Raw genomic sequence first — 11,273 nt, 5'->3', positions numbered from 1 at the left:
ATTGCTCAATCTGTAATCACGAAATAAAATATCAAGTAAAGAAAAAAAACAAAAATTAATTTATTCAATAGGTTTCATAAATATTTTTGCATTGTCACATGTTTACAAATTAAAATTATATTTGTCTTTATCAACTAATCATAGTTAAAAGTAAAGCTACAAATTTGGAATGTAGATTCTACAGAATTTTAAGTTTATTTTTAATTTAACCTTTAAAATTATTTTCTGACAATTTTGAAATCGTTTTTGAGATTTTGAATTTAAGACAAGGTATATAACAATCTATTTGATTTCGAAGGAACGTTCAGTTGGTTGACTTACCTGAAAAACGAAGTATACGTTGTAAGCCCTTTTTTCAAGAAATGTTTTTCCACACGTCTTATTAAGTTTATTTTGTGGCGTTGGTGAGGCTAAATCTTAGTCATCATAATTGCTGCAGTCGACAATGATATACAAGGTAATAAACTGCATATAATTATTTAAAAGTCTAGGTTTCAAGTATATATCCTAACCTTCAACTAAACATTGAAATAATAATAACAGTAGTCAGTATATTATTATTATTACTAGCTTGTAATCTGTGCGCGTTTCTACGCTTTTTTTTTTATTTTTTTGTCGTACCAACTCAGAAACCTTTACAGGCACAACCACAAAAATAGTAATAGTATGATGATCTCTCTCTCTTTCTGAATATCATGACATGATAAAATGCATAGTTTACGATTCTATAAAGGACATACAGACAAACATTCTTCATTAATTACTTAAAGAAAAAAAAATATTAACATTACTCATTACATTCTCAACATAGCTTTGAAAACAAAAACTTCAGCGAACCGTCACCTTGAAAAATACTTTCATAATAACAAAAAGCGCGTGCAGAATTCTCCATTAAGGGCGTTTCCATATATTTATGGCTTTTCCGTTTAGCACATTGAAAAACGCAAACACGTGTAAAATATTACAATATTCCAGTAGCTGTCGGGCGCGCCTCCCCGAGGGAAACGGACTATTATTTCATTGCCATTTGTGTCCATTACTTACTGCCCCGATTGACTAAACTTGAAAATTACAGCGATTTGTTAACAGGCTGCCACGAATACTGCTCTGAAGTATTGATAAGATACTATATTAGACATCACATATATATTTAGATATCTTAAGCTTCTATGTCTTAGGCAAGTAGTAATAACACATATTTAGGTGTTTATATATTTATTTATTTATTTATTTTAGGTGTAGTAGTAAATTTTCGACTCGGCAGCATATTGCACACATTAAACTTTTTGTAAACTTATATTGTTTCATACAATTATCATTACGATAAATCTTTGAATTTCTAACACGTTAACTGATTTCAATTTTCTTTAAATAAAGTATAAAATGTATTACATTTTGTTCAACTCTACTGAATTAATTCAAGTGTTAGATAGATAGTAGAACACATCCGGTAAGCACGTAGGTATGTACAATTTTATGTAATTAGGTGAAGACGTCATAAAAGAAAACTTCATAGTCATTATAATATCTATCAATAGCAAAACGACCTTTGTTCATCTGTCATTGATTTCAATTATCCTTTTCGACCGTGCAGGGTAGGTCTTTTTTATAACAATTCAATCAAAGACAGTGATTTTTCATTTTTGCTTAATACGATAATTATATAAATTTTCATTTTGTTTATTTTCCTATTAACCCATTACCTGAAGTAAAAATGTCTCTGTTGTACCCTATAAAGTACTTCTATGTTACAAAATTACAAAAAAGCTGATTTCTCAGTATTTCGTACTGATATAAGCACAAACATCATTCTGTAATAATATATTTCATAAAAAAGCACTCGAAGTACCAGAAGCTTAGAAAGAAATCTATAAAATATGTAAACCTATTTTAAATACTATAGTTCTAGTACATTGATTTTCAAACTAGAGAAACACGCGGTTCTATGTAAATATGGGCTTAAACAATCAAACCTATATTTGCATGGAACGATGGAACATCTAGACTAATTTTCCATTCATTAATAAATAACGATCGCGTGCCGTTATCGCCTGTCATTGTTTACGTATTATTTTTCCATACAATTATTGAAATACAACATTTTTTATGCATGCATAGACATATTTGTTTATAAAAGGTGTCGATGTATTATAATAATCGTTTTCTCGCAACCCGCTCCAAATATGGCTGTAGCAAGATCGCATTAAGGATAATGAAGGTTACATCAAAGTATTACGTCCCTTAGGGCGAGTGTGATTGTGAAATAGCATTGAAATTCCCAATAGCGTTACACACATTTTCATAAATGGTATTAGTGACCTCATTAAACTGTCAATTGAATGTTATGTTATATGAATGTTGATAATTACCAAGGGACACTTTCATTTAACTTTCGTTCAAAGAGTACATAATTATGAATATAATTCGTTTAAAAATTTCACATTCTCCTAGAGAACAAAGGAACTATAATGGTGAAAATGAAATGAATAATTTTGTATCTATTAATAATAATGACCCACCCTCATCAGACTTTTTGTATGGGATGTATTAATTATTATTATTATTATATGTATAATGTATATATGAGTTATTCGTATAATAAAGTAATTTTTAAAAGTAGTTTTAGATAGATAGTTCAATATAACGATATGTAGTTCGCAAAACAATTTATTTCTGTCACCTTACATAATGTGAAGAAATATATATTGCTGAAAAGGGCACCATTGTTATCACAGATTATTAGAAAAGTGATAATTTTATTTGCTTATTCCTATTTACACAGTGCACTGTTAAACTGTTCATTGTTTTTGCTGCACTGTTTATCACATAAATTGTATCTTTTTTTCTGTAAATAAATAAATAAATAAATTTGATGAGAAAAGATACATAAAGAGAATATTCAAAATTTCAAACAACAATATGTCATAGTTTGTTAATCCAAAAGGACAACCTTCTCACACAAACAGGCATATTACAATAATAGCTTTAACATCTCCCTTATCACTCTTTACATAAACCTCCGATATTTGTGTGTATAAGCATGACGCTACCGCAACATCAAAGCGATTATAACATTAATATTTCTTCAAACAGTTTTCTTTTAGATAGCGGTAATCGTGATCATGAAAAATTATAACAATTGACGTCATCTGTCAACTTTTATATCGTTGGAAAAATATGATGAGATGTAATAACACAGCGTCTTGTATCTCGAAAAATTTATAATTATTTAAGATATTTTATTATCTCTCTTATTTAAGATGTCTATGGACCCCTGGTCGGAACGAAGGTCCTTTCGCTTTTTGTTAGACGTTTGCGGTACAGTCATAATTTATACTGTAAAATATCAAGTTAACAGAGTTTAATTGAAAAATTTCTAATAAAATTTATTTATTTCTATTTAACGATTTAATGCAAAGATTAAGAAATAAATAAGTAAGAGGATTTATTTAAAAAACACAGAGCTGTACATGGAATAAATAAATAAAAATACCTAGGATGGATAGATGGAATGGATGGAGGATAATTAAGTTAATAAACAAATAAAAAATAAGGAACTCTAGAAATTTTATTTTATTAATTATTACTTTTTAATATTAAAAATAAAAATTCATTATTTTATTTATTATATACATAGAAAAAGGTTAAGATATATATATATATATATATACATAATCCTCATTTTCAATCACAGTAATCATTGGTTTGGTAAATAAATAATTGTGTTTGCTCGCAAACGAAAAAAAAAACCGACTTCAATTACATCGACGAGTAATATAACGTAGATCGACGAAAAAAAGTCAAGTACCTAACTGCGCGTTATCAAAGATTACTCAAAAAGTAGTGATCAGATCTCAATAAAATTTATATGTGACCACATGATAAACATCAGCTTCGATTAAATTAAAAATTATTAAAATCGGTACACCCAGTAAAAAGTTATTGCGGATTTTCAAGAAGTTCCCTCGATTTCTCTGGGATCCCATCATCAGATCCTGGTTTCCTTATCACGGTACTAAACTTGGGATATCTCCTTTCCAACAAAAAAAGAATTATCAAAATCAGTACATCCAGTAGAAAGTTATGCGGTATAATACAACGTAGGTCGACGAAAAAAGCGTCAAGTAAAAACGCATTATTAGATATAACTCGAAAAGTAGTTGTTAGATCTCAAATAAATTTAAATGGGACCAATTGGCACACACCACCTTTCGATTAAAAGAAAATTTGTCGAAATCGTATGTCCACCCAGTCAAAAGTTCTGATGTAACATACATAAAAAAAAATACAGTCGAATTGAGAACCTCCTCCTTTTTTGGAAGTCAGTTAAATATGACACATATTGCGAACTATATGTAGCAATAAGTGTAGAGAAAAGACTTGTTACACTTTTTCGTCGGAACGGAACCCTTATGGATTCGTCATGTCTGTCTATCTGTCTAGCCGTCCGTCTGTCACAGCCACTTTTTTCCGAAACTATAAGAACTATACTGATGAAACTTGGTAAATAGATGTATTCTGTGAACCGCATTAAGATTTTCACACAAAAATAGAAAAAAGACACCAAATTTTGAGGGTTCCCCATACTTAAAACTGAAACTCGTTTTTTTTTTCATCAAACCCATACGTGTGAGGTATCAGGTTTCTAATATCACTTTTTTCTAAAGCACATAAATAGCACATTAATAAATATACCTATTTATAATAAAAGCTTATAAATATGACATATTATTTTGTTAGTCCGTAACTAATCGTCGCAATAAAAGCTGTAAAGATATAGACAAATAACATAACAAATATTTTTGCTATGAATCATTTCTCATTAAATAAAATGATGTCAAGTGATACGCATTTGTTTGACTAAAACAACAACTCAAAACATGGTAAAGTAAATTTGAGTATATGCTTTTAAAATAAATGTTTATACATAGCAAAGTAACGCCACACAATTATTATTACACCTTGAGATTTATGCATAAATACTAATAAAGGTTTAACAGTAGAAGTGATTTAACTATTGTACCGTATTGACGTCATTGAGGATGCGTTTTATGATATCATTTACTAACTTCCATCGATTATATATAACTTTACATAATCAATACTCATCACTCTTCTTTCAAAAGAATGCTAGAATATATCATAGTTGATATGAATATTGTAAGATAAATATCAAATCGATTTTTACTTGTAAGACTTTTTTTTGCAATTTTTAAAATTACAATATAATACAAATGACTAATATTATTTATTTATTTATTTATATAGGAAGCCAACGTAGTATACAGTGGTTCTATCATTCGTTCATAAACAGAATATCTTACACTATAGGTACACCACACTTACAGGCCAACTCAGCATGCAATACACTTTAAACAGTTGTTTCGAAACTTATACCAACAACAAATATCTGTCTTATGACAAATTAACAACATCAATAAAAGTATAAAACAAACTATTAAAAACAGTATAACAATTAAAAACTTTGCTAAAACAGTAAAAAATATTTAAAAGAAAAAAGTAACAATATGTAGGTATATGTAAAAAAAGATCGGCCATCCAAACTGTAATTATGACGGAGAATATTGATGGAAATAGTAAATTATATCTATAATTTAATAATATAACTTTACCGGCGGTCGTCATCTTTACAATGCAAGCTTGTTTACACAATAATGGTCAGTTTATGCTTAGAGAATTGGCGCGGTAGCTGAATATTTCCATGTTACGATTACGAGCGATCCAAGGACTAGCTGCAACGGTATACAAATCGTAAAGACGTATTACGAGCGGTAACCTGAACTTATGCTGAAACTGAAGGGACAAATTTCAATGTAGAGCGGAGATTGAATGAGGGCGTCAGTTTCATACTCATTGACATTTATTGCTACTGTTTATAGCTAGTGTATGTATAAAATAGCTCTTTTATCACAACACTGTCTGTTAATTACGTACAATTTGTAATTGTCTTAATATATTAATACTGAATTCTACTCAGAGTATGATTACAGCTTTTGATTTTGTTTAATATTAATTAAATTGTGACTTTATTTGCTTTAGACGCTACTTCTTGATGTTAACTATCTAATCTAAATACTAAAAGTAATTTCTTCTTTAATCATTAACTACTAAAGTCCCTTCAAAATAGGACTAGATATTTCAGATACACCTAGAAGTAGAACAGGTAGACTGACAGACACAGAGCAGAAATTTGCTAACTGCTATTCTTTTATGACAAAAAAATTATTACTTTGATATTAACGATTCAATTTTATTTCTTTGTATAAACGATTAAATAAAAGTCACATGTGTTTTGGATAAATTCTTATACAATCTATGATGTTGTCCAACATTAACAGATGTTTAATCTCGGTCGCTAATCAGGTATGAAAGTTAACTTACTATGTTCTATATAATATAATATGATAATGTCTGCAATAACTATTACCCGCTGAAATTTGTGGGTGCACCAAAGGATTCTTGTTTTATTTTCGATATTGTCTGGACAAGATTTGTACAAAGAAAAAAATTGATATGTTCACAAAAAATATGACACTGCAAAGTTCACTGGGTTAGCTAGTACCAATATACTCTATAAAGTCATTCGATACACACTATTTATAATTAGTTTCATACCCGTAAGTCTCGTAATTCTGCTAGTATTACACGATGAGATGAATTATTTATGTAAGTCAAAAATATATAAATTAGACATACTTTGATAACAGTCACATTAGTGGATATTTATTGTTGTTACTTTCCACTTCTTATTGAGTGAGTCAGTCATTTAATAGGCCAATTTACTTTTGGATTCCTGGTTCTTATAGTGTTGTAATGGTGACACGTTTTTTTTATTAATAAAAAAATATTTTTAAAATTATGTATAGGTATGGATGGATGGGTACGACTGGAATATGTTATATAGAGATCTGAAACAATTAAATTAGCTTTATTGAAACCTATTTGCCTAATGTTGCAGATATTATTTTAGGACATCTTGCGGATATAACTGGACTAAACCACGCATCCGTGAATACATATTCATTTTTGTTCCTTCATTAGTAATCACTATTGAACCTACTCGTCGTCACTACTGCCAAATTTTATAGCGCATTAGTAGCATTATGGTCAGGATATCCATTATGTCCCGCGCATAATAAAATAATTTAACTATTCACTTTATGATAACTTTTTTTTTAATAGATAAATATAGTGAAACAGTTAAGTATATATCCTGGATTTTTTGACATTTATTATAATTGATAAACAAACGAATCTAAAAAAAAATAATGTAGGCAAACTAGCTTATGCCTGCATCAACTTGATACTTACTCGTCATTTCAGAAATATGATGAAATACCTATATCTAACGCTATGTTTAAAAAAATCCTCTGACAACACTTTATTAAAATAAAACATATACTTAATAATATTTCTAGCAGTTTCGTGAATTACATGCATGAATACATTATAACTTTTTATATACCGATTTGGACTTCAGAGTCGGTATTTGTTAAGCATTCACTTTGCTGCTCGGATTCATTTAGAGATAAATCCAACATCACATCGAGACAAAATCGAGAAGGTCAACGATCTTTTTTTTTACCCACCACAATCGTTTTTGCTACACCTCTACAATGGTATTGTTCTATGCACAGACTATTATTACGTAATATCCCCGTACAATATCTACACATCTAATATATAAATATCTCGTGTCGCGGTGTTTGTAGTTAAACTCCTCCGAAACGGCTTGACCGATTCTCGTGAAATTTTGTGTGCATATCGGGTAGGTCTGAGAATCGAACAACATCTATTTTTCATTCCTCTAAGTTATAAGGGGGGGTGGGGATTGAGAAGGTCTATAAAATATATGGCAAAACAACGTTTGCGGGGTCAGCTAGTCTAAGTATAAAAATAAATAAAATTAGAGTGTCTGTTTGTAATATTAAAATAACCGCTTTTTACTAAATACACGATACACGGTACATACCACCAACATAACATTGTACCAAAATAACATTTTTTACAATTTTTGTCTATCTGTCTGTCTGTTTGTTCTGGCTATTCTCTGCAACAGCTGGACCTATTTTGGACGAGATTTTTACTGGCAGATACCTAGCTGATGTAATAAGGAGTTATTTAGGCTAATTTTATTATAGAAATTTATTTATTTATTAACTTTGCGAACTTAAAAATAACGTTTTTGTTAAATTCCACGCAAGCGAAGTCGCGGGCACAGCTGGTTTGTTTAAATATTTTAAATTACTATCAAATAATTTATTTATTTCTGGAAACCAAACCTGAAATGGATTATTTAAATAAAAATTAAAAACGTTATCAAAGAAGACAAATGTTAATGTTAGATGTATAGCAAAAAACCAACTTCAATTATATCGACAAGTAATACAACGTAGGTAGACGAAAAAATAGTCAAGTAAATAAGCGTTATCAAAGATTACTCAAAAAGCAATCATCGTCTCGATCAAATTTATTTATTACTAGCGACCTGCCCCAGCTTCGCACGGGTGCAATACTAAATATACTACAGAATGTCTTTATTTATAGTATGAAGCTAGCTTATAGCGTGGTTATTAACATAATAACAACATTCAAACATGCGTCGTTAGATTACACGTTGTTACAGAATGCGTTGAAGAAATAAAGGTTCACTGGTCGTTCCCCGTAGGTGACAGCGTGATAATTTGTAGCCTATATATGTTGACCCGACTTCTTAATAATATTCGTGCCAAATTTGAAGTAAATCCATGCAGTACTTTTTGAGTTTATCCCGGACATACATACAGACAAACAGACAAAAATTCTAAAAACTATATTTTTGGCTTCGGTTTCGATTATAGATCACACCCTAAGTATTCTTTTAAAAAAATATGCAATCTACAGTTTTGACTTTCCTACCATTTTATTATATGTATAGATTATTTTCAGTCAAACGTTCTGAGGTAATACAAATACATAAAAATATACAATCGAATTGATAGATAAATAGCATCTCTAAATACCTTCTAAGTTATAAAAAAATCTCACACCACATACAGTTCATTGATAAAACTAAGCTTTTGAATTTGAAAAAAGGTTGTACATACAACCTTCCTCGATGATCAGGTTAGTGACATAATGTTACAAACATCATATAGAACTAGCAGATCCTAGTGTAATTATTTATCAAATAAAGAAACGAGCTCATTAAAAATATATATTATTAAATTAAAAAAAAAAAATCGCCTCAGAACAAAATCTAAACAAACCATTACAATCATCGATAGAAATATTATCATCATTACCTTGACACCGTCATACATTAATCACAAAGATTTATTCTTTTGTAGTTACGTATTAATATACTCCCTAATCATAATATTTACATTACCGTTTGTACAATATAAGGTGAAATAAAAATCAAGCCTGTTTAAATTATGTTATCGTGATAACCTAGATTTAAAGAAAAAATATTCATATCTACAACTTACGTTTAAATGTTTTTTTTTAATATACAACTAGGTCGCAAATAAACGTATGGCTCACCTGATGGTAAGGAATTACCGTAGCCTATAAATGCCTGCAACACCAGAAGCATCGCAGGTGTATAGCCGACCTTACCCCCAAACCCCTTCAGGAGCTCTGGTTAACTTACCCACCACATGAGCACAACTCTGATTGAAAGCAGTATTATTTAGCTGTGATAAGTTAAGTCGAGGTACTTCAAAGGGCTCAGAGTCAGGGTTGCTCTAGATTTTCATATATCATTTCATATTCATTTCATATTTCCTGCTGTACGCTACCTCAGTAGTTCAGTACCTCAGTTTTTGTTCCAATTTTATATGATTTTAGAAACTATCTTCTTATATAATTTCAAAACTATTCAAGTTAATTCTTTGAATTAGTTCTTTCCGAATCGCTAGTAGCTTCACGTCAATTATAAATATTAGTTTGCGAAAGAATATTGTGTACTCTGTCAAATAACGTCTGTCAATAAATTCAGAAGTGCTTTCGAAGCCTACCCGTACGAATAAAATAACCTGGAAGAAGCAAGCCGACAACCTGTCTGACGATTCAAGACAAGAATTTTTTTATCAGATTCAGTATTACAATGTTTAAAATTGTATTATATCTGTTATTTATATTTAATTTGCTCCTGCACGCGGCATTGCTCTTGTATAAACTCTTTTATTTCACTGTCATAAAGCTAGAGAACGAATCACATATCATAAACGGTAAAGGTAAATATAAATATAATAGGTAAAGTTTAAAGTATAAGTAAAAATACACCGTATAGTAATGTAATAGATACACATTATAATTATATTTTAGTTGTTTTTATTTGCTCGTTTTGATGTAGATTTTTAACTGACTTCCAAAAAAGGAGGAGGTTCTCAATTCGACTGTATTTTTTTTTTTATGTATGTTACATCAGAACTTTTGACCGGGTAGACCGATTTCGACAAATTTGGTTTTAATCGAAAGGTGGTGTGTGCCAATTGGTCCCATTTAAATTTATTTGAGATCTAACAACTACTTTTCGAGTTATATCCAATAATGCGTTTTTACTTGACGCTTTTTTCGTCGACCTACGTTGTATTATACCGCATAACTTTCTACTGGATGTACCGATTTTGATAATTTTTTTTTTGTTGGAAAGGGAATATCCCTAGTTTGGTACCGTGATAAGGAAACCAGGATCTGATGATGGGATCCCAGAGAAATCGAGGGAAACTCTCGAAAATCCGTAATAACTTTTTACTGGGTGTACCGATTTTGATAATTTTTAATTTAATCGAAAGCTGATGTTAATCATGTGGTCACATATAAATTTTATCGAGATCTGATAACTACTTTTTGAGTAATCTTTGATGACGCGTAGTTGCTTGACTATGTTTTCGTCGATCTACGTTGTATTACTTGTCGATGTAATTGAAGTCGGTTTTTTTTTCGTTTGCGAGCAAACACAATTATTACCATTGTAAAAGCTCTCCATATATAATGAATAAAATGCTAAGGTTTCTTATTACAGATGACTACATCTGTAATAAGAAACCTTAGCAAGCTGCAATACGAATAAAAATAAGCGTACAATTTAATAAACAGTCACATCGTTTCCATGTAGTATATAAGTAAATTAAATTCAATTCACGGAAGGAATACACAACACCTCGGTGGCTATTTACACTCATGCTTACCCAAGTGTATAGCTAGTGGTGGCTTGATTAAAATTTTAAACAGAGCTACTGAACTTTTTACCAGTTTATTATTTT

Source organism: Melitaea cinxia, chromosome 2 (genome assembly GCF_905220565.1).
Source record: "Melitaea cinxia chromosome 2, ilMelCinx1.1, whole genome shotgun sequence".
Taxonomy (NCBI): domain Eukaryota; kingdom Metazoa; phylum Arthropoda; class Insecta; order Lepidoptera; family Nymphalidae; genus Melitaea; species Melitaea cinxia.
The sequence above is the reverse complement of the archived record's forward strand: the minus strand, read 5'-3'. Positions refer to the sequence as shown.